General features: G+C 34.2%; 1 protein-coding gene and 1 pseudogene across 7 annotated transcripts in view; one reads left to right on the top strand and one right to left on the bottom strand.

Moving 5' to 3' along the window:
- Positions 1 to 23,947, top strand: part of LOC126760336 (serine/threonine-protein kinase 32A) — a 225,723-nt gene that overhangs the window by 37,940 nt on the left and 163,836 nt on the right. Inside the window, exon 1 of one of the 7 annotated variants that reach the window (XM_050475936.1) lies at positions 3,903 to 4,068. The exons of the other annotated variants lie outside the window; for them this stretch is intronic. The gene's annotated coding sequence lies outside the window, so the exon portion shown is untranslated. Of the gene's footprint in view, positions 1 to 3,902; positions 4,069 to 23,947 lie in introns of those variants that run through there. 7 annotated transcript variants of the gene reach the window in all.
- Positions 8,071 to 9,097, bottom strand: LOC126762387 (zinc finger BED domain-containing protein 6-like; annotated as a pseudogene).

The following is a 23,947-nucleotide window of genomic DNA, read 5'->3' as shown; positions in this document are numbered from 1 at the left end:
CGAATATTTTCATACCAGTACATCTACAATCAACTTCAATCTTACTGTCATCAAATGCCTTGCTTTTTAAATTTTGAGTAATATAAGTATGTATACAACTGAGTGTTTACATAGAAGTGTGGGACAACGACCTCTTCAAATGTCAAAAAACTTCACATGATAAGTTGCTAGACTCAAAACCACCAGCTTGTTTACAAAATTTTTACTCTCAATCACTTCAAAGAAAGATAGTTATTTCTTAACTACTCCGCTTGGGTGAAGCGTTTTCTGGAAAAGAACACGGTTAACGAAAAACAACAAGCGCTCGTCGAAGGTCACATTGTCAATTGTATTAAAAATATTTAAAATTACTGCATATTAAATATCTCAATAAATTGTCTCTATACGTTTCGCGTTCATATGAAAATAGTTAATGTACAAAATAGCTATAGTAAAAAGAATATTAACTAAATAATAATTAATTCTGGTAAATTTCACAGTAATTTTTACAAATTCTGTTACAATATTGAAAGTGATAATCGATAACCGGCTTACTGTAACTCATGCAGATGGGCACTTTTGAATTTAATAATTTATTACCAGCACAATTTTAAGAGTAACTTTTACTTAATACCGAATGAAAATAGTATGAAAACACTGGAACACACGAAAATGTAAATATTATGCACCGATCCTATAATTTGTCTGATATATACGATTCTTTTCTTCTCTAAGGTTGAACGATACTGGAAAATAGTTTTAATAAAGCAGGAGACTATAAGTATTAATATTTCTGAATAAATATCTAGAAATATAATAAAGAATACAAAACTCTATAACTCACTCATTATTCCCGTTCTGCTATATGGTACAGAGGCAAGGACGATGACAACATCTAATGAGTCGACGTTGCGTGTTTTCGAGAGAAAAGTTCTGCGAAAGATTTAGGGTCCTTTGCGCATTGGCCACGGTGTATATCGCATTCGATGGAACGATAAGCTGTATGAGATATACGACGACATTGGCATAGTTCATCGAATTAAAAGACAGCGGCTACGCTGGCTAGGTCATGTCGTCCGAATGGACTAAAACACTCCAGCTCTGAAAGTATTTGACGCAGTACCCGCCAGGGGAAGCAGAGGAAGAGGAAGACCTCCACTCCGTTGGAAGGACCAGGTGGAGAAGGACCTGGCTTTGCTTGGAATCTCCAATTGGCGCTACCTTGCGAAAAGAAGAAACGACGGGCGCGCTGTTGTTAACTTGGCTATAACCACGTAAGGGGTTTCTGCGCCAGTAAAGAAGAAGAAGAAAGTGCGCAAAACTCTAAAAATTTTATGAAAAAATCTTTCCGTTTATTAATAATATTTTTCAATTTGCATGCGATCATGTATAATATATTTATTAATTTTCTCAGAAATACTACAACAATTAAGATGGTTCAAAAAATCCTGCATCATTTCCCAATTTAATATGCGACCAACAAAATTAACAAATTTCTATAGCTAGTAAAATTTAAACAAGTTCGTACATAAATTAGTTCGGCGATATCTTGAGTGTTCATTTCTTATGTATACAAATGTTTCTACTTTCTACTTTCTTCGTTTTTCGTTTTTCTATTTTGCAACAAGAACATTTGTCAAACTTTTGAAACACTTTAAACATGTCTTTTGATATCTTAGTCGGAAATATGATAATTTTTTCGGAGAATACCTTAACGAAGTTTGTTAATTATTAGTTAATTTCCCTTTGATCTCGTTATAAATTGCGCGTCGCGATCGTTTAATTACAACTCCAATTTAATTTCTTTGAAAATAAAAATATAATTGCTATTGCCAAACAAACGCATTATTCCATGGAAATAAAATAATTCAATCTAAGGCATTCAGTATCCAGTTACTATACACGATAGTAATTACTACAACGTATATTCTTTTGCCGCCAAAATTTTATTAAAATATTTTTAATAATTGTTATTATATATAATCCCCGTCGCAAGATATACAAAAACGAGTGACATTTATATACCATTGCTTTCAATTAAAAATACGCTTTTGGGACGTTACCTAAGTTTGTAGTTTTGCTAGCACTTATTATGTGAAAGTACAACTTATATGAATATTTTCAGGTTTGCTACGTTACAGTAAGCAAAATCAGCAGGTCGCGAATAATTCTAAAATACTTGGATCACATAATTTCTCCTTACAATTTTTAAGTAGTATATGGGAGATGGGGTACTATCGACCAGTTTTTATTTATTTTTCCCAATACCACATACTATTAACATGTTACATACTAAAAAACAAATTATATAAAGTCAGCCGGATGTTTGAAAATCTTGATATTAGTAAAATGGGGGTAAATAAATTTTTCGCTCAAATTTATTTATTTTAGGCACAAAGATACACTGTTATGAGAAAAATACCCTAGCTCATTTTCATTGAGAGAACTGAGATATTGGTCGATATATGTGATACAAAGTCACCCGGAAGTTCGAAAATCTGTTTATTAGGTATGTGGGGGCAATCTAACACAGAGATTATTATCAGCACTTACTTTATTTGTGCAAAGCTTTATCCCGTTGTATCAACTGTTTCTTGATTTGCGTACTGGAAAGAAATGGAATATGAAATTTTGTTATATGTGAAGTCGGCATGGTGCAATTTCACCCAGTTTGGCAATGTGACATAGGAATGTAAGAAGAAGAATTAGGTGAAATCGGTTCGGCAGGATGCAACTTTCCAAATAAGAGTTTTATTATGTAAATTGAGATTTTGGTTAGTTAATCAACGAATTTACCCGACGGGTGAAATTTCTACACCCTTTCCAACCAACGAGTATGTACGAACAATATTTCAAGATCTCAAAAACATATCGTAAAGTCTGTGGTTTTATGTGTGACTTACCCATATATCAGCAAAGAAACACTGATGAACTCAACACACTTGCATATATCATATATACAATCTTCTCGTATATAAGTTGATATACAAGTATGTAATACTGCCATCACATGAGTTTGCATTTGATCTTATCCACTCTTGTTTAGAGGACGTATATAAATACAAATGTATGACATTCAAACCTACGAATTACTTAAAGCATTTGCATTGCGTCTGTTTTTAGGAATATTATCTATTTAGACACACTTCTCCACCATATGCTCTTCAGCAATATCAGCAATTAACTGCAAACATTTTTTTCAATATTGTTTTTGTTTTTTAAACCGTGTGTTATAAGTCGCGCGTTAAAATGTAATAAACACGCGTAATACATAAGCATGTAAAAGTTTAATATGTTTAAAAGTTAAAAATGTCGAAAAATGTGTGATAATGGATTCTGGCAGTTCTTAATTATATGCAAATTTCCTTCGTTTGAGAAAGAGGGCAAACTTTGTTGCTGAGCTCCAGCAATTTCTTATAATATGTTTTTCATGTGGAAACTGTTCTTAATTTGAATTAAATTTCTTGGTCCGTGAGGTATGGTACATAATTAATATTCACTATAATGTGTGTTGGCCACCATGACGTATGCGTAACATAATGAATTATTATTTATTCTGCTTTACGTCGCCAACAATTCACTATTTTTTTGAGCAAGGCTTAAAGGCAGATAAAAGTGAAGTTAATCAGATAAAATACGTATTTCATTCGATTCCCTATCTATATATATATAATCTATCCTTTTCTAATTTAACATTCATCAACGAATATCAACCGAATTCTATAACGAACAATGTAAACATTGCCCGAGCTAACGTCAATCTACACAGAATTGAGGAGCACTTTATGCACGAATAATTTATTTGGTCACTCCATATTCAAATATGCCCAAAAAACATATTCAAGTGTCTACTCCAATTTGCCGAAAACAATGTTGAAGAAGGGAATAAAAATACCTCAGGGCAAAGGAGGCAGTGTTTGTCTAAAACGAATTGTGAACCACAAATAATAAAACGAAAGCGTTAGTGCTTAGAAATGAGCAAAAGGATAAGAAGTTTGGTGATAAAATCGTGGAGAAGAGGAAGCTATGGCAAAAGTTCATTCCACTTAGCCATCTGTCTAGAACGTGAATGAGTTTGGCGCCCATACGGTAAGTATGTTTAGATGGTGTAAGGCGTTGGTTACATGTTTTTAATATCCCAGGTGGAAATTGTGAAAACGATGACCGACAAAATGTCTACTTGTATCAAAGCGGTATTTATTTATGAATATCTATTGGATTTTACAAAAAGGTAATTGATTACTAAACTTTTCGTAAGCAATATATCTTTGATTTTTCTTTCACGGAAGCTTGAGCGCATACTGGAATATTTTTATATTTTGATAATTGAAAGATCGTTGCCTCTCAAAGAAATAATTAGTGATCGTTATACATATACATGTAAAATCAATGTGCAAAATAATTACGCTTTACTTTGTTATATAATTCTAATTCTCTTAATGTATTTGCGATGAAGAAAATTATTATAAATTAAGCGCCAGTCCGTTTAAGTGACCTTCATAGACTGAAACGCCATTCTACCATTTTAAATATACAATTATAAACATTAAAATGAAGAGATAAAAACAATAATAATGTTAAAAGAAAACAAGTAAGAGGGTTAAGTTCGGGTGTCACCGAACATTTTGTACTCTCGCATGATAAAGTGATAATAATTTACATATTTTTTTATTTTGCTGTAAAATTAATTAGATTAGATCAATTTGTGTACTTTGAGTATTGAATTGTATTTTTATTTCCTAATGTATATATTATACAGAGAAGGCATCAGATGGAATTCAAAATAGCGTTATATTGGAAGAAGGCGTGGTTGTGAACCGATTTCACCCATATTTCGTACATGTCATCAGGGTGTTAAGAAAATATTATATACCGAATTTCATTGAAATCGGTCTAGTAGTTCCTGAGATATGGTTTTTGGTCCATAAGTGGGCGACGCTACGCCCATTTTCAAATTAAAAAAAACCTGGGTGCAGCTTCCTTCTGCCATTTCTTCCGTAAAATTTAGTGTTTCTGACGTTTTTTGTTAGTCGGTTAACGCACTTTTAGTGATTTTCAACATAACCTTTGTATGGGAGGTGGGTGTGGTTATTATCCGATTTCTTCCATTTTTGAACTGTATATGGAAATGCCTGAAGGAAACGACTCTGTAGAGTTTGGTTGACATAGCTATAGTAGTTTTCGAGATATGTACAAAAAAACTTAGTAGGGGGCGGGGCCACTCCCACTTTTCCAAAAAAATTACGTCCAAATATGCCACTCCCTAATGCGATCCTTTGTGCCAAATTTCACTAATATATCTTTATTTATGGCTTAGTTATGACACTTTATAGGTTTTCGGTTTCCGCCATTTTGTGGGCGTGGCAGTGGGCCGATTTTGCCCATCTTCGAACTTAACCTTCTTATGGAGCCAAGGAATACGTGTACCAAGTTTCATCATGATATCTCAATTTTTACTCAAGTTACAGCTTGCACGGACAGACGGACGGACGGACAGACAGACATCCGGATTTCAACTCTACTCGTCACCCTGATCACTTTGGTATATATAACCCTTTATCTGAATCTTTTAGTTTTAGGACTTACAAACAACCGTTATGTGAACAAAACTATAATACTCTCCTTAGCAACTTTGTTAGAGTATAAAAATATGTAAATAACGGATAATGAAATCTCGATTATCACTTTATCATGCGAGAGTATAAAATGTTCGGTGACACCCGAACTTAGCCCTTCCTTACTTGTTGCTTTAATGTACGGAAGGCTGTGGACCGATTACGATTAATTAAGTTTGGTATTCGAAGTCAACGTTTTCTATTTTATGTGGTATGCTGCTACAAAAACAAATGCGACAGTGACGCATTGTGTTATTTTAGTACTTTCATTTCAGATATATTTTACAGACGACCTGTCGTAGTTGTGTAAATCAAATTATTGATTAGTTTCATTTATGCAGATTCTAGAGAGCTGTGCTATGCACCGATAAACACATTTTTTTCCATCATAAACAGCTGTTTTAATTTCCTGCATTCGTCCATGCGAAAAGTATTTAAAAGCCTGCCTTTGGCAACATATGTAAATATGTATCGGCTCAAAGCTATAAACACTGTTTGCTCAAAGTTCTTGTAAACAAAACAAAAGTGAAAAGTTTGATATAGTAAACAAAGAAAAGCATTGTCTTGCTTGCTACTGGCTTCAGGCATACTAAAGTTGTGAATTTTTTATACTGATGCCGAAGTGATTCCAAAACAAGTATTGTTATGTTATATAGTATAATATTTTGATTGTTTTCTTTTACCAAGTAATGACCCTTTTCAACTTCACAATAATGTGAGAAAATTAAATAGTTTTGATGCATAATGACTGCCTCAACTTGTAGGACGAAGTTGATGGAAAGTCTATTTTATGTACAAAGTTACCATTAACTTTGCACAATAATTTCAAGTAATGTATAATTTTCAAAGGTATGTGTATAATACTTGTGATGTGATTACAACTTGTTTCAAATTGGTTTTTGTTTCTTTTTAAAATTTACATCTCAAAAATATTTGTAATTTCGTATTAAAAATCCTGAAAAGGTCACCAATTCTTAAGCTTGCCGAGAGCGAAGCTGGAAGAATGGAAATTGTGAAAAACACGACTTATTCACATATTACATATTTATATACGTGAACATTAAAATTCTTATACATATAGTATGTGTATACGTTGAAGTCAGCACAGTTTTGCACCAACTTCTGTAAAAGATACGTGTTCAAAAACGTGGCATTTACCGTAGAGAAACTAAACACACTTGGGCTCAGTTCTAAACAAGAATGGTTTCTCAACACACAGCCAACCTGAGTACGTGACAAGCGCAAGTCAAATATTTGAGATGCGTCAGCTCCTGGATCACTTTTTCGCCTTCATTTTAAACATACCTACATACATATGTGTATACTTGCGTGTATAAATGTTTTGTGAATATTGAAAATTTTCAAACAAATGGACACCAGTGCGTATACGTGAACTCATTTTGTTAAATTAGATATTGCACTTAAATTCAAAAAACGCTGACAGTAGTGATGTCGAAAATGGAATAAAGTATCGATATATATTGTATCGGTAATTTTTGAATATATATATTGATATTTTTATTTAAAAATGTCGATATATCGGTATGATATGAAAAAAAAATATATATTTGGCCTAATCTACTTTAATCATCTTACATCTCTAGATAAATACTAATCAAAAGACATAATTTTTAATAAATCAAGAACAACAATTAAAATATTAATTATTCATTAATTAAACCAATATTTAAAAACTCTTTGATTTACGTGCGGGTGCGATTTACGGGTACTGCGAGATTCACAGCAGATGCCACTCTCTCTGAGGAAACCGAGGACGCAGGCGATATCAAATACTTTAGAGCTATGTCGGAAAGGACTGTGGTCAAACGACAACAATCAAACCAGAATTATGTAGGATTCTCTTTTCTGGCTATTATAGGCTGATCTAGATATTGCTTTAGTTCGCTAGGCATACCATCACGGGTTGAAGTTGAAAGTAAAGAGTTTGCTGAAGCTGCAGCAATATCTATCATAATTTTTTTATGTCCGGACCACAACGACGGCGAAGAATTTTCTGAATTTGAAATTATGGTAGTGGGAGTGGGTCTGAGTTCAGGCGAAAGTTGTCCTCTACGTCTATGTTCTAAACGTATTTCTTTTGAATGCGGTTATTGCAGTGGAAACAGCTAGCGCTGAACTAAAATGAATACGCTTAAAGCGTGGGTCTAAAATTGTTGCTTTGGCCAGATGTAAATGTCGCTTTAGTGGTTCTAGTTTGGCAATAACTAAGTTTAGCAAACTCTTCTGAACAGCAATACTTCTAAAGTAAGTTTGCAATGGGAATTACCAAACTTGAAGTCACGTACTGATCGCTGCTAATTTCTTCAGTAGCTTGCTTAAATGGGGTAAGCAACAGTACATTATCAGATCTCGTATGACACCAAACTCTGAAGAAGTTATCATATCAGGTGCGTTCCGCCTGGTTGCCAAAATCTTAACCACAATAGCTAATAATGTATTGAATATTTCCAACATATCAAGACAAGAATTCCACCTTGTGCTTACTGATTGTATAAGTATTAATACTTCTCTCTCCTTTTCTTATGTCCCTCTTGTTCTGCTCATCCATTGCGTTCACAGATTGCTTAAAATATGTTACAATGGCTTTGACACGATTGGCAATTTGAAGAACTGGTGCATTATCTCTTGTTGCGCCATCCACTATTACATTCAACAAATGTGCCATGCAAGGAATTCTTTTACCATCTTCCAAAAATTTCTTCACTGCAGCAACCATGTTAGCACCACCTTCAGTGGTAATTGATAAGATGCAATCCTTTTCTATTGAAAACTCGTCGGTAATATTTTCAAAGCATTCTTTTATATAATCAGCTGTGTGTGCCTGCAGGAAAGAAGACCAATATTAGTCCACTTTATGAAATTTTTTATAACTTACTATTATTTTTTTTAATTTGATGCATTTATTTTATATTTTACTTACCTGATAGATTCTTCGTGCTGTCAATGTCACCATTTCATGTTCCAGATTCAGGAGTGCAGTTATTTGCTGTGTTAATAAAATGCGCTGTTACTACGATGAAACTTCGTGTCGAGTTCGTGAGAGTTAATATATCACTTGTTGAAGCAATATTATTTATCTCACTTAGTTTTTGTTTTACAATGGCTTTGGTAGTGGCATATCGTTGTTTCATTAAGCCAGTTATCTGTAATGAGAAATGAATAGTAAAATAACATTTAAAAATAAAAAGGATAAGATAATTATTTTATATTATAGTACGCTTACTGTAGTTCGTGATGGAACCTTATAGCGTGGACAAATGACGCTCATCAATCTTTTCAATTCTGATTTTTCCACACAAGATAGAGGCATGTTGTCTTTGCAAATCATGTAGACCAAAGCTTGATTTATTTGGCTTGTTTTATGACCCTCTAAATTGAGAAAAATAATAAAATTAGAACATACTTATGAACTTAAATGTAAACAATACAGTAACCTGATATCAATAAAAAATACCTTCATAGCTTGAACTTCTTTCAAACATATCTATGAGTGTAGTCTGTTTCCGCAAGTCTTTACTCTGGCTATCTTTGGAGGAATCAGTCAGAAAAAAATATTGAACATTTTGTATATATTTCATTACAGTTTTCGTCATAAATAGTATTAAGGTTAAGTGAAAACACTAAAATGTAATTACACATTATTAGTTGACTGGTTATTGGTTATGAACAAGAACAAATATTTAGATTCAAAAGCTACAAACTTACACAAATAAAATACTTACACCAGCATCATCGTAAATCGCAGATTCAGACAATTCCATGAGGTTATTTTCTATCTCAGTAGGTTTGTTAGTAATGGTACTAGTCTAATTAGTAAACGAAACGTGTGAACTGGCTCTTTGTGTAATATTCGCTTCACTTAACCTTGCGTTTTTATTTTTAAGTTGCAAAAACGCTTGGTCATGCTTATTTTTTAGATATGTAAATGAATTCGTCGTATTGCCAGTGGTTTTATATGTTTTTCTATACACATTACATGAAACGTTTTCTCCGTCTATTTTTTTTTTTTTGAGAAAGGTCCATACAACACTAGACATGACTGGAATGCTCGAACTATTTTGTTTACATACGTGAATTGATTATTGATTGAATTACTTAGTTACATTGTTTGAGAACTACAATAAGAAAAAAACAGAAATACGCTCGCGCTCGCGTTGAGGTTATAATACGCGGGACGGATAACAGACTGACACTGACAGACGACAGTTGACACTGACACTGAAATGACATTTACACTTGACAGACAAAGTTGCCAAATAAAAAGCCAAATTTAGTACTAAATTCAAAAGCTGGAAATCGAGTCGACTATAAACAAAAAAAAAGTTAAAAAATGTTAGTATAAAAAAAGATTTAGAATTTTTTGATGATAAAAATATCGATTTTTGTACCTTTTCAATACTTGTAATACCTCGATATATCGAAACAATAAATATCGCTCAAAAATATCGACACATGGAAAGAATTATATCGACACATTGATGTATCGATATTTTTTCGACAAGCTTAGCTGACAGTAAACGCAAACTGATTTAAATAAAATGTAATAATACACCACAACTTAAATTTTGAAAGGATATTAATGCTTTTGCTTAATTTGTGTGGAGAGATATGTTTTTGGTTTGTATGTTTATATGGTTTAGGAATGTATTGAAACGAATATTTAAGTGCAAATCGAGTTTAATAAAGTTAGCTTAAACAAGTTACTAATAAAAAATTTCAATAGATGATGGTCATCAAAGTTATTATTCTTAAAAGCTTTATGAGACTTACAAACTTACACTATATTGTTGCTTGTCCTCTAAATATGTATACAATAATATTGTATAAGTGCAGCTCTTTGGCTAATTGCACACGTTTGTCTGAGATATTTATAATCTGGCTTATCTAGCAGCCACATATTCACAAATACTCGTTCATTTACAATTTCTAAAGTATATTTAACATATCCAAACACATTCACATTTAGTTCAACAATTATTTGAGCGCACTTGTATTAGCATGTATGTAACTGTAATACATATACTAACTACTGAGAACGTAGGTTATAAGTATACGCTATTTTAATATTTAATTTGCTTGCAAGCAGTTAATCATAATGCGGCGCAGTTATGAGCAATTAAGAACATTTAAGTAGAGAATGTTTTTAGTGGAAAATAAATTTACGTTTAGATAGATTAAGTATTAGATAATATGCATTTTGTTATTGGTTTCAAGTAATTTTTTAATATTATTGCATAACCAATTTGTTTCCGTAGTTTATGCTAATTATAATTTATATGTGTTGTGAGCAGCATAAGTTTCAAATCTGAATTGATAATTTTTTTTTGTTCGTGTGAAATTTCATTTTAATTCCATATATAAGGTTGCCAAATATCTCCCATGAGCTTTCTTGCTCCTAATTCAATGCTTTATAAAAAGTGTTACAGTGATCGGATTTAGTTTAAATATGCGCCGTTTCGTTCAATAATCTGTGGTCATCTAGACGGCAACTTCATAAAAATAGAAAGAAAAAAGGAAAGAAACCCCTTCCTCCTCTTTTGCCTCTTTTGAGTTAAACTTTATACCAACAAGGGCGTTCGCTATGGACAGGAACAGGTGGTAATCACTTGGCGCTATGTCCGGGCTATATGGTGAAAGCGATAAAACCTCCCATCCGAGTAGCTTCTGACGAATCATCAACGAAGTGTGTGGTCTGGCTTTGTCCTGGTGGAACACTACACCCTTCCTGTTGGCCAATTCTGGACGTTTCTGGTCGATCGCCTGCTTCAAGCGATCCAGTTGTTCGCTGTAGAAGGTAGAATTAAGCGTCTGGCAATATGGGAGCAGCTCATAGTGGATGTTTCGCTTCCAATCCCACCAGACACACAGTAAAACCTTCTGGCCGTCAATGCCGGTTTGGCCATTGTTTGGGATGATTCGTCGGGCTTCGACCACGACCGTTTTCGATTGATATTGCCGTAACTGATCCATTTTTCGTCGCCAGTCACCATCCGCTTCAAAAATGTGTCGAGTTCGTTCCGTTTCAGCCTGCGATATGCGTTGATTCAGTCCAGAAGGCGTTTTTGCGTCAAATCATGCGGCACCCAAACATCAAGCTGTTTTGTGTATCCAGCCTTCTGCAGATGGTTTAAAATAGTTTGGTGACTAACTCCCATCTTCTGGGCAATGTCACGAGATGCCACATGCCGGTCTAACTCGATGTTTTCCATTATTTGAGCGGTATTCGTCGTCACGGGTCTTCCGCGGGCTGGCTTATCCAAGGTGTCGTTTTCACCCGCTCTGAATCGTCGAAGCCATTCCTCCGCAGTTCGAAGTGATGGAGCCATCCCCCAAAATACCATTAATCTCACGAAACGTTTCTCTAGCGGTTTTGCCTTTAACGAAGGAAAACTTTAAAATAGCGCGAATTTCAGCGTTAGTGAACTCCATGTTTACAGGTCTATAACTGTTGAACGCAATATCCAAACTAATCATGCATATCGTCGTTTTGTGGGATATGTCAAGACCTCTCAAAGATGTATAGTAATGCCAGATATAAGCTCTGTAGCGCTTTGTACATATCCGCGAAATTCAGAAGACAAAAAGGGAGATATTTGACAACCTAATATCACTTAGTGTGTTTGTTTGCAGTTCTTTGCAAACGAAAATGGTGTTTGTCTGTCAATTTGTATCCTGAATGTAGCCAACGTTTAAGTCGCCCACCCTTCTCTGTTAATGACCATAACATCAAAAAAGTTAAAGAAAACCGTTCTTAAAGATCATCATGTTGGCATCAGAGAGATAGCATACTAAACTTTGAAGTCATCTCTAACAGGTTGACTCAACACATTTTGGTAAACGTTTTGGGTCAAAACGTGCAAAATGATAGACTCGTACCAAAAAAAAAACTTTATGCGCCGTCACATTCTAGCAAGATTATCACTGACTTTTTGGCCAAACGTGAAACGAGAGTTATCGCTCAGTCACTGCATTCATCAGATTAATCCGCTGTGACTTTTTCTACTTTCAAAACTGAAAAATCGACTTTTGGCAATGGAGTTCTACGTCAATTGAAGTCATTCGCATTCGAATCTGCATACGTGATGACTAGCTAAATCTGCGCTAGCTGGCACTACCATATTTTAATTAAAATATTTATTATGCTGTGGATTGTTCATTTAGTTTGGTGTCCAATTTGGCCTTTGCCCTACTCGTACTTATCTCATTTCAATCCAAACAGTGCTGTTAACTTACAGTTCTCTAAACCCGAATATACTTGATCATCATATCCAAATATGAGGACACTTACTCTTCCAGTAATAATTCACATACATTTAACTCTTTAAAGAATTCGGCTGTTCTCGTATCCCCATAGAGCTGATTTTTCGCAAATATGTTTTGTTTAAGGAAAAAGCATAAATAATTCTGAAATTACATTGATTTGATTATATGTACAAGTACACACTTATAATGACTGGCTACTAATTATGGTACTCATACGCCCTGTGCAACCACACTGTCCTCATTACATTGCTTGTGCTATAATAAAGCTTGATAAGTCACAATTTTAACAGAAACTGAGCAAGCTTGAAAGGGTAATTGCTTCGTTGTATATCTAATTTGTCTAATGCGTAGTCAACTCTCGAACGACTGACGGCTTGCAATTGAATCCGTTGGACTGTGAAACAGTTTAATCAGTTAGTGGCTTTCTTGCTGATTATTTATTCTTGCGTCAGTTATTCGAGTAGAACAAAGACCTCTTCTGAGAATGAGTATAAAACTGTAAATTAAAGATAATTCTGAAGAGTTCTTTAATTCATAATTTATGTTAGAGTTTTAGAAGTTTTAGTTTTCGAGCCAAATTTTGTTTTGCGATGAGACCAATTTCTGGCTCAATGGGCATTGGAACAAAGCCACATTTGGGACGAAAAGCAACTAGAAGAGATTTCAGAGCTGTCATTTCGTACAGAAAAACAACGGCTTGGTGAGGTTGGTGAGCCGGTGGAATTATCGGTTTTATTTGTTTTCAACAAGACCGCGCCACTCCCACACATCGCATCAATTAATGGATTTAGAGGATTTTGGAGAGAACACTTCGGTAAGCAGATAATTTCACGTTTTGGTCCAGACGATTGGTGAACAAAATTATGTGATATCACACCGTTAGACTTCTTTCTGTGGGGATATGCAAAGTCTAAAGTCCATGCGTATAATCCCGCCTTGATTCAGGCCTTGGAGCAAAAGGTCACGCGTCTCATTCGCCAGTTATCGGTCGAAATGCTAGAACAAGCCATCGAAAATTACACTCAACGGATGGGCCATCTGAGACATTGGCTGTTCGCTAACTTTTCATTATTGTTATATAAGAAAAGAAAGGTAGTACTATTTTACTTAATCATTGTTCTCATAGAAATTAACTACGAAAAGCGATGTTATTATGCTACGTATTTTCACTTCATAACATCAATTTTGACTTTTTTGAAAGTAATTAAAAGTAATTTATTCTTAAGCGCTCAAACATCCCAATTTGGAAAAAAATTAATTTTGAAGAATAACAGCACAATTCGTGTCAAATTGTTCAAATAAACACAATCAAATAAATAACTGTTACAAAGTGATTTTAAATGCTTATGTACATATGTAGACATCAATCTCATTTGAATATTTCATTTGGATGTCGTCAGTTAAAGTGACAGAAAATGGCGTGACATGGCGAGATTAATCGCTTTTCATAGCGATTAGCATGGATGAATGGAACTTAATTGCTTGCTGTGTGGGCGTGAGCATGGGTTGTGAATTTCGCTGGAAAATATTTACTCGCACACATACATATTTTCGTATGCAAATACATAGCTGCTGCTGATTGTTATTATTAAGTTGGTGCGAAAGTAATTTCGCCATCGGGTGTTGTTTTAATTGAGAATTATTATTTCGTGCTTAATTGGTCATTTGAATCGACTGAACGTTCATTTTCCAACGATTTACATAAACTGAAGTTTGAGCAAGTTGCATTTTATTTGCTGCAGAAAACATAAATATTATAAATGATTGTAAATTTAATAGAGCATGATTATTTTATTTGCTAAAAGTTTATTCATAAATTTTATGTAAATTGAATTTAAAAACTTTGTGTATGCAATTAATTATTAACAAGCAAGGAAGGGCTAAGTTCGGGTGCAACCGAACATTTTATACTCTTGCAACTTGCAGGAATCAAGGTCAGGGAACTTAGATGCAAAACGGCAATCAGAGGATCGATATATGTATACATATACCCATATAACTAATACACTGACCGAAATATTTATAATTGGTTTGTTAGGAAAATGAAAATTACACTAGTCTACAGGCAATATGCAACTGATTGGCTATTGGCGTTTTTATATTAAATTAGGTGTACTAATAATCAATTCATATTTAAAAATTCCGTATCACGTAAGATTTTTAAGAATTTAAAAATTATTTTTTTTACGTAGTATTAAGTAAATTTTTTGTTCTACTTGCGCCAAATCCATTTATACTTTCAGTTATTTGTTAGTCGAGAGTATTTATGACATTTCTCGTATGTCTTATCTGTATTCTTTCTTGTTTATCAATTTAAAACTTGAAGGTAGTTGTATATTTATTGCGATAGGCGTGGAAAGTGAGATTTTTGATTAAAATGTCTAAAGTACGAAAACGTGGTTGTAATACATCGACTGATTCATTTTGTTATGTTTGTGGCTTGTATACACCTAAATCTCATGCCAGATTAATAACTAAAGTGACTGAATTAGCATATCTCAAGTATTTTGGTTTTCCTATAGTGAATCAAGATCGGAATTGGACTCCTCATATTTGTTGCCAGACTTGTATGTCAAACTTAAGCCACTGGCTTAATGGAAATAGATCATCAATGCCCTTTGCTATTCCGATGATCTGGTGTGAGCCGACAAACCATGCTACCGATTGCTATTTTTGTATGACAAACGTATGTGGATTTTAATTTTTTTGCTTTTGCGTTTTTGGAAAAAAAAATAAGCACAAAATTCAATATCCCGACATATCTTCAGCTAAACGACCCGTTCCTCATGGCGAAAATTTACCAATTCCCGTTTCACCATTGCCACAGGATTTAGATACAGAACTTGGACGTTGTGCTGTTGATGATGCTATAGAAGAGAATATTATATCCCGTAAAAGAAGCAAAGAGTCTCCTGTGTATCAGATTTCCGAAGATGATCGAGCAGCCTGAACTTAATGATTTAGTGCTTGACCTTAACTTATCTAAACAACAAGCAGAACTTTTAGCGTCAAGGTTACTGCAGTGGAATTTACTGGCCAAAGGTACAAAGGTCACCGCGTTTAGATACCGTAATGAAGAGTTTGCCTCTTTCTTTACATTACGAGATAAAATTTGCTTTTGTACTGATCCTGCAAGTGTTATGGAGAAGTTAGGCTATCAACATAATCCAGAAGAGTGGTGTTTATTCATAGACTCATCAAAAAGAATGGATTGCAGAATGTCACTAGAAATTAATTTTTTACATTCACATTTGAGTTTTTTCCACAAAATTTGGGTTCCGTCAGTGATGAACAGGGAGAGAGGTTCCACCAAGATATTTTAACAATGGAACAGAGATATCAAGGCGCTGGGATCCTGCAATGATGGGGGATTATTGTTGGTTCCTAATGAGAGAAAGTAATAGAGAATACAAGAAAAAATCGCCATTTGCAAAAAGGAAATCTACAAAACAGGTTCAATAGTTATATGTATTTAATTATTACACGATATAATAAACGTCTTACATAAAGTAAAAACTTTTTTTTATTTTTAAATTTTATCAGTATATTAGTCAACAGGGCATTTTTCAAATATTTCTTCAAAGAGACTTTTTTTGATGTAACTGGAAAACTGTACGTGATGTTTTTTTTTTACCTTCTAATTCAAACTTAGGAACCTTAAAAGATAACGATGCACGCATAGCCAAGACAGTTGCATTTTTTCGCTTTTTATTTGTAGACTTGTGTTATTAAACGTGGTATATGGAAGTTTGGATAGTATCGACCCAATTTAAACAATCATGCCACATATTATTTACATGCCAAATACTAAAAAACCAAATTCAGCCGGATGTTCGAAAATTCTGATATTAGTTATGTAGGGGCTAGGTCAAGTTTTCGCTGAAATTTATCTATTTTCGGCACTAAGATACACTGTTATGAGTAAAACACGCTTTTTCATTTTCATTGAGTTAACTAAATATTGGCCGATATATGTGAACCCCGGAAGTTCGAAAATATTTATATTTGATATATGGGGGCTAAGAGACGTATTGACCCGATTTAACCCATTTTTGACATTCACACATACCATTGTCAGAGAAGAATTATGCCTGAATTTCAATTATATATCTCATACATTGACCGATATTTTCGATCAAAAGTCATATAGGCACTGGTGTTCAAGTACTCGGTACCTAAGGTCTTGCACAGTGTTTGTTAATTTTAACAATTTTTGGTGGTAAGGTGGCATACATTAAGGATATCATATGAGCGAAGTTTCATCCCGTAGTGAATTTAAAATATGTTATATAGGAGGAAGGCGTGGTTGTGTCCGATTTCGTCCTTTTTCGAACTGTGATATAGGCGATGACAGCAACCGATGAGTCGACGTTACGAGTTTTCGAGAGAAAAATTCTGCGAAAGATTTATAGTCCTTTGCGCATTGGCCACGGCGAATATCGCATTCGATGGAACGATGAGCTGTACGAGATATACGACGACATTGACATAGTTCAGCGAATTAAAAGACAGCGGCTACGCTGGCTAGGTTATGTAGTCCTAATGGATGAAAACACTCCAGCTCTGAAAGTATTCGACGCACACCCGCCGGGGGAAGCAGAGGAAGAGGAGACCTCCACTGCGTTGGAAGGACCAAGTGGAGAAGGACCTGGCTTCGCTTGGAATATCCAATTGGCGCCTCGTAGCGAAAAGAAGAAACGACTGGCGCGCTGTTGTTAACTCGGCTATAATCGCGTAAGCGGTGTCTACGCCGATTAAGAAGAAGAAGATGTAGGAATATTAGATTTTTGCCGAAACTGGGTGGTCAGATCCCGAGAAATGAGATTTCGCCAAAAAGTAGGCGATGCCACGTCCATCGTACAATTTTCACACCGGCTCCCATATAGCCCTCTTATACATACCAACTTGAAGGTAAAATTTAATGTCTTTAGTTATTGATTTATTGGGCTTTTAGTATTTTTAATAGTACCGTTATATGGGGAGTGAGCGGGCTTATCATCCGATTTCATTCATTTTTGCACTGTTTGTAGGAGTTCTTATAATATCTGAGCTATGTAATTTTAATTGTTGTAGCTTTAGTGGTTTTGGATATATGTACTTTACATTAAATTTAGTAGAGGGCGCCGCCAAGTATAAAAATGTATAGATTTTCCAAAACACACGGGCACTGAAGTTCAGTGGTTTCACTACCATATTTACAGCACTCACACATATTTAGTATTCATATCGTGCACATGCCTACAAACAGTAAAATCCTTTTTGAGCTGTTATTACGTTGTCCGGTTGATGAACTCAATATTACATTGAGTTCAAGTGGTTCATCTTTGCAATGGGTTTATGGTTCAGTTAATAAATGTGAAAGTACGTATTCATGTCGGAGTTCATTACATTGTACCAATCGTGTCTAGTCAGAACATTTGCACACTTCAGACGGTCAGATTACATTGCGTTTGTTAATATGCTGATACGCCAATCAAAGATATTCAATTGAAAAGTCGTAGGCATAACTGGTGGGTATATAAATAGTAATCATGATAATTACGAATGAATGTATTTCGTACTAGCAAAATTTTGCGCTCAAGTATGCTTATTTGTATGCACTCGAAGTGTAACCAATTAAAAAAGCCATAAATTCGGTTTGGAAAATTATTTTTATTTATTTTAAAGTAAAAAATGTGTAAAAATAATCATAAATTCAGAATCAATTCACTTTTGCTCCATATGACCACCTCTTGCCTTAACTATGGCCTTGAGACGGTCAAAAAACGAATCGCAAGCTGCCCGAATGTGACTTAGCCGGTATTTTGGCCCACTCATGGACAATGGCTTTCTTCAGCATCTCGAGACTGGTGTACTTTTTACTTCGGACCTTGCTCTCCAAAATGGCCCAGAGAGAATAATCCATTGGATTCGCATCTGGTGAATTCGAGAGCCATTGTGTGGTCGTAATGAAGTTCGGAACACTGTTTTTCAGCCATTTTGGTTCTCTCGCGCTTTGTGAGACGGTGTTGAGTCTTGTTGAAAAGTCCATGGCTTGCGACCGAAATGTTTGTTTGTCCACGTCTTCAAAGCAGCCTCCAGAACACTTTCCCTATAATATGTCGCATTTACTTTGACACCAGGCTCGATGAAAACAATTGGAGAGCGCCCATCTGCGGTGACAGCGGCCCAAACCATTATTTGTGGCGGGTGCTGCCTCCTGGTGGCCAACCGATGACTTAGATTTTCGTATGAAGGGTCGGTCAAGTAAACCCTATCGGTTTGAGAGTTTACGAATTTCTCAATTGGAAAAAGTTTTTCGTCAGAAAACACAATGTTCGGAATTTGACCGCTTTCGGCCAAGCGAAGCAACTGCTTCGCTCTCTCAAGTCTTACTTGTTGTTGCTTCGGTGTGAGATCATGGGCCTTTTGGAACTTGTAAGTCTTGACCTTGAGCTCATTTTTCAATATGCGTCGGATGCTGCGGTCGGATATTTTGAGTTCTTTAGTCAATTGTATAGCATATCGTCGTGGATTTCGCTCAAGTTGCTTCTTCACTTTCCGAACCATCTCACGGAACGTTGCAGTCTTTTGATGACCACCTCCACGGCGTTTTGTGATGCTACCAGTATCATTGTAACGAGTGACGGTGTGATAAGCAAAAACTTTGTTCACATTAAGGTGTTTCAGCTCGCGAAAAATTGCTGGCTGTGATTTTCCTGCTAAATATAAAGCAATCACACTATTACGTTTGAATTCCATCGCTGATCACTTTTTTTGCGTTCACTTTTGGCAAAACGCTTCTGTACACTTGTGAACAATACTCCGAACTGTCATTCAGCAAATTTATAAACAGCTGGTTCCAGTGCGACAGCTGCGCGAATGGTCTGAATTTGGTTACACTTCGAATGTCGGACCCTATCACCCACTTCTTTTCACTTCACTTCCTAGAGTCTCACATTTATTATTTCAATTGAAAGGTGGAACGCACTTCTTTGAAATTTCAGAATCAAGACATGTTGCTAGGTGTACTAGTAGGTGCTTACGTACCATAGATTTGGTTTAGCACATCTCCTTTCAAAAAAAAAGTCTGTATATTGTAAATATTTTATTTATATATTTATATACATAAGTATATGTAAGAATATATGTATATTATGTGCTGGTGAGGAGGTGAATAAGGATTACCGTTACAGAAGATAAACATAATGCGCTTACAATGTAGCGAATATGCATATATGTATACACGAGATAGATTGTATAATATTCAGCAAGCGTCTGTAGCTGGCATCAAAAAAGAGACATTTTTATACGCTTACTTATGCTTTGCCATGGGATGAAACAAAGTTTCATTAGTACAAATGAATACCAATATTTTTTGTCAGTATATATATACTACATATGTATATGTCGCCATTATATATATATATATATATATATATATATATATATATTTAATCTGCTAAATTTGATACATCAGACGCAGGTACAAAGCTCATCGAGAGGAATGATTTCAAAATGCAAGAACAGCGAAAGCGAATTCAGTGCCTTGGAATTAGCAGAACAAAGGCTTACTGTGTACGCGAACAACGTAGACAACGGGCATAACAAGAATCATTTTCTCATTATTACAAGGAAATGAAGCTTCATTATAAGATTAGACTAGTGGCTGACAATTTTTTAGAAAGATGAATAGTCTGTGTATGTAAATTTTTCTTCTTGGAGTGAGTACATGTTGAAATCTACTCTACTCTCCCATTGTGCATTTTATTGGGACATAATTTTTCCAGTTTAACGAGCATTATAAACATCACTGAAGAGGTAATCATTTTTTGTGTATAATTAACATATCATCATATAAAGTTTAAAGAGGTACATATAAATAAAATAGATCAATTTCTCTTTCTTAACAAATTGGCTTTTTCACATTCACACACATCCATTTATATATTTTTTGTTCTCAGCTGATGTCTAAATTTCGTCTCTCTGACATGTTGTTTAAGGCATGGATTGTCTGTTTTTTCTCAAAAAATAAATTTGCTTTTATTTGTTTTTAAGACAAGAGTTTTCTCATTATCAAACAAAGTCTTTTAAGTTAAGCGTAGCGTGCGACACTACCGATAATAGTTAGCGCCAAAGGAAAATTTTTCTCCTTGAAAGATAATGCGGCGAATTTTAAGCGACGTAAGGGTAAGTGGTGGAGCAGAATGGCATTCAAAATTCTTCTAAAAAAAGTAGTATGAAATTGGTCAAGAAATAAAACTAAGTTTTATAATTTTATTAATTTTTAGGTATTTTGAAGACTATAAGTATATGATGCATTCTAAAGTCATGAAAATGTTGGTGTATGTATCTAACTTTTTTTCAACTTCCACGAATTTAATATTTTTTTTGGTTAAATGAAGCACCAATGTTACAATGTGATTGGTAGCACTAGATATATACGATTGCAACGACATCTATTGACAAAATACGAAAGGACTTTTTCGACTACCTAATATAATATGTATATAATGTACTAAAACACATGTCTGTGTCGGAAAATGGTGCATCTCAGGCAGAATTTTTTAAGAGGGAGTATAGTTTATTTTATAAATAATATTTATGACAGCAATTAGTTGTATATATGCGCAAAAAAGTACCACAATTTACATGAGTTAAAGTTAAATTTTTAAATTATCTCCCTCACTTTAATTAGGTAGCAAAATTAAACATAAAGGATTTGGTATCATTATAGGAATATAGTCCACAAATACCGCGCGGCAGATTTCATAAAAAATTATTTGAAAAATAGAGATATGACATAAAAAACATAATAACTTAACAAAATATATTTTCATTTACTTTGAATAAATATTTTAAATTACACAACACGATGTATTGGATATTTGCAATTTCCTAAGATTTGCTTGTTTGCAAAATTATATAATTCTTCTTTGAGTCTTTTTTCAACGAAGCTTTTACATCTTGCTGAAATATTTTCCGTAATTGAAAAATGTTTGTCACTCAAAGGAGACTCCAGTGTCATTTATGAATATTATGTGCATTGAAGTAAAATTGCACTGCATTATACTTAACTTAGGTTTTGCTTTCATACTTTTTCTGTGTTTATTTAGAATATTTCATGATTTCTCTGAAAATATATAAATGAGTTATGATTGGGTACAACTGCGTTCCAACTAAAAGGTTCAGCCAACTTTTGTATGTGTTCATATTCAAAATAAATGGAACAACAAGGCGTATACGTAACCGCAGTTTAATACAAAGCTTTACTTAGTTCAACAACATTTAAATTCAAAAGACGTTAGCAGGAAACAAATGTAAATTAAAAACACTTTGGGAAAAATAATATGTTAAAAGAAAAGCGGATAATGAAATGGCAAAACATTTTTCACAAAAGACGTAATGTAAAAGAAATTAAGAAATAATAGAAACACAACTATACAATAATACTTTTGTTAAATCATAATTTATTTATAATGGAAAAGCAAGTTGTTATTGTTTTTCTGCAGCATAAAATATGTGCACCAACGTAAAAAGAAACTCTGCCACAGAGACTACGTGCATATGTAGTGACTACTACAAAAGTAAGAAAATGAATTCATTAAAAAATAAAAATGTTGGCAAGCTTTGTCAACGATGGTTGTGTAGTCAAGAACTCTGTAGCTCAATTCCATTGTAGCAAAACCTAAGTAGAATATATATATACCATATAATTCGACTACAATTAATTCGAACCCTAAGTTCTTTTGGAACTTTGTAAAATCTAAAAGAGCTGTTCAATAACTTTGATTTTTAATCTTACTGATAAGTCGTATGCACTCCGGTTAAAATCTCCAATTTGTTCGCTGAATTTTTCAAATCGAACTATGTGTCAAGATGATCCTGGTACTAGTTCCACTTTTTCAGCTGATAACTTCCCATCCATAAATTTTGGCTCACTGTGTCTTTCAAGGACGATATTGCCAAGGCTATTTCTGAAAAGTAATCAAATCTCATTTGGACTGTTTTGATCATTTAGAAAATGTACTGGAAGCTTATATGTCCTATTCGATAATTATCTTCAATTTTTAATTTTCTCGTCAATTGGAATTTATTTCTGACTGGAAATTGACACGCATTACCCCTATTCATAAAGATGGTAGAAAGAATGATGTCTCCAATTACAGGCCTATTTCTAAACTTTCTACTATTTCGAAAATTTTTGAGTGTTCTGTTAAAAATAATTATTTTCGGCAGTAAAATCACAAATCAACATGGGTTTGTCCCTGGGCGCTAAACTTAGCAGTTTTTAGCGATTTGCACTGCATTCTCTGCTGGTTTTCAGTAGATTGTATATAAAGATTTCTCTAAAGCCTTAATAAAGTATCACACAATATTTGTTAAAAATTATCATTGGTATTTTCACTCGATTCTTGAAGTGGATTAGATCATATCTGCATAATAGACGATGCAGAATACACTTTCGATGGAGTGTCATCTGATTCATTCAAATGCAAATTTATGAAAACCATTCAAGGAATGTATATATGTATATAAATTTCTTTGTACTATATTATAAATGAATCTCCTGTTGCTTTTATTCAAGCCAACTTTCTGTTATATGCAGATGACTTAAAATTTTTGCATTAATCAATAACACACAAGATGTACTCAAACTTCAATGTGATATTGATACTTTTCATAATTGGTTGCCTGAAATCGAAACTTTGATGAGATAAACTCACAGTTTATATTCAAAATCACTTTGTTATTCAGTGTTTCTAATCTCTCCTGAAAATGCGTTACTGAAATCAAAGATCTTGGGGTAATCTTTGACCACAGATTTTCTTTCAGTAATCACATCAACTATGTTCAAAATCTTTTTCTGTACTTGGCTTTGTCCGTCGATATTCTACAAATTTTTCCGAACACGTTAAAATTACTGTATACATGTTTTGTGCTGTCCATTTTGGCAGTCCTTATTTGGAACCATATTGCATATCGTCAATTAACAGAATCGAGCGGGTTCAAAAGATCTTTCTTAAATATGCTCTCCGCTCCTTAAAGTTTGTTGACCCAACACCATCGTATACATTGCGTTTATTGCT

The sequence above is a fragment of the Bactrocera neohumeralis genome, chromosome 2 (assembly GCF_024586455.1).
Source record: "Bactrocera neohumeralis isolate Rockhampton chromosome 2, APGP_CSIRO_Bneo_wtdbg2-racon-allhic-juicebox.fasta_v2, whole genome shotgun sequence".
Lineage (NCBI taxonomy): Eukaryota > Metazoa > Arthropoda > Insecta > Diptera > Tephritidae > Bactrocera > Bactrocera neohumeralis.
Note: the sequence above shows the minus strand (reverse complement) of the source record. Positions and strands in the feature narration are given on the sequence as shown.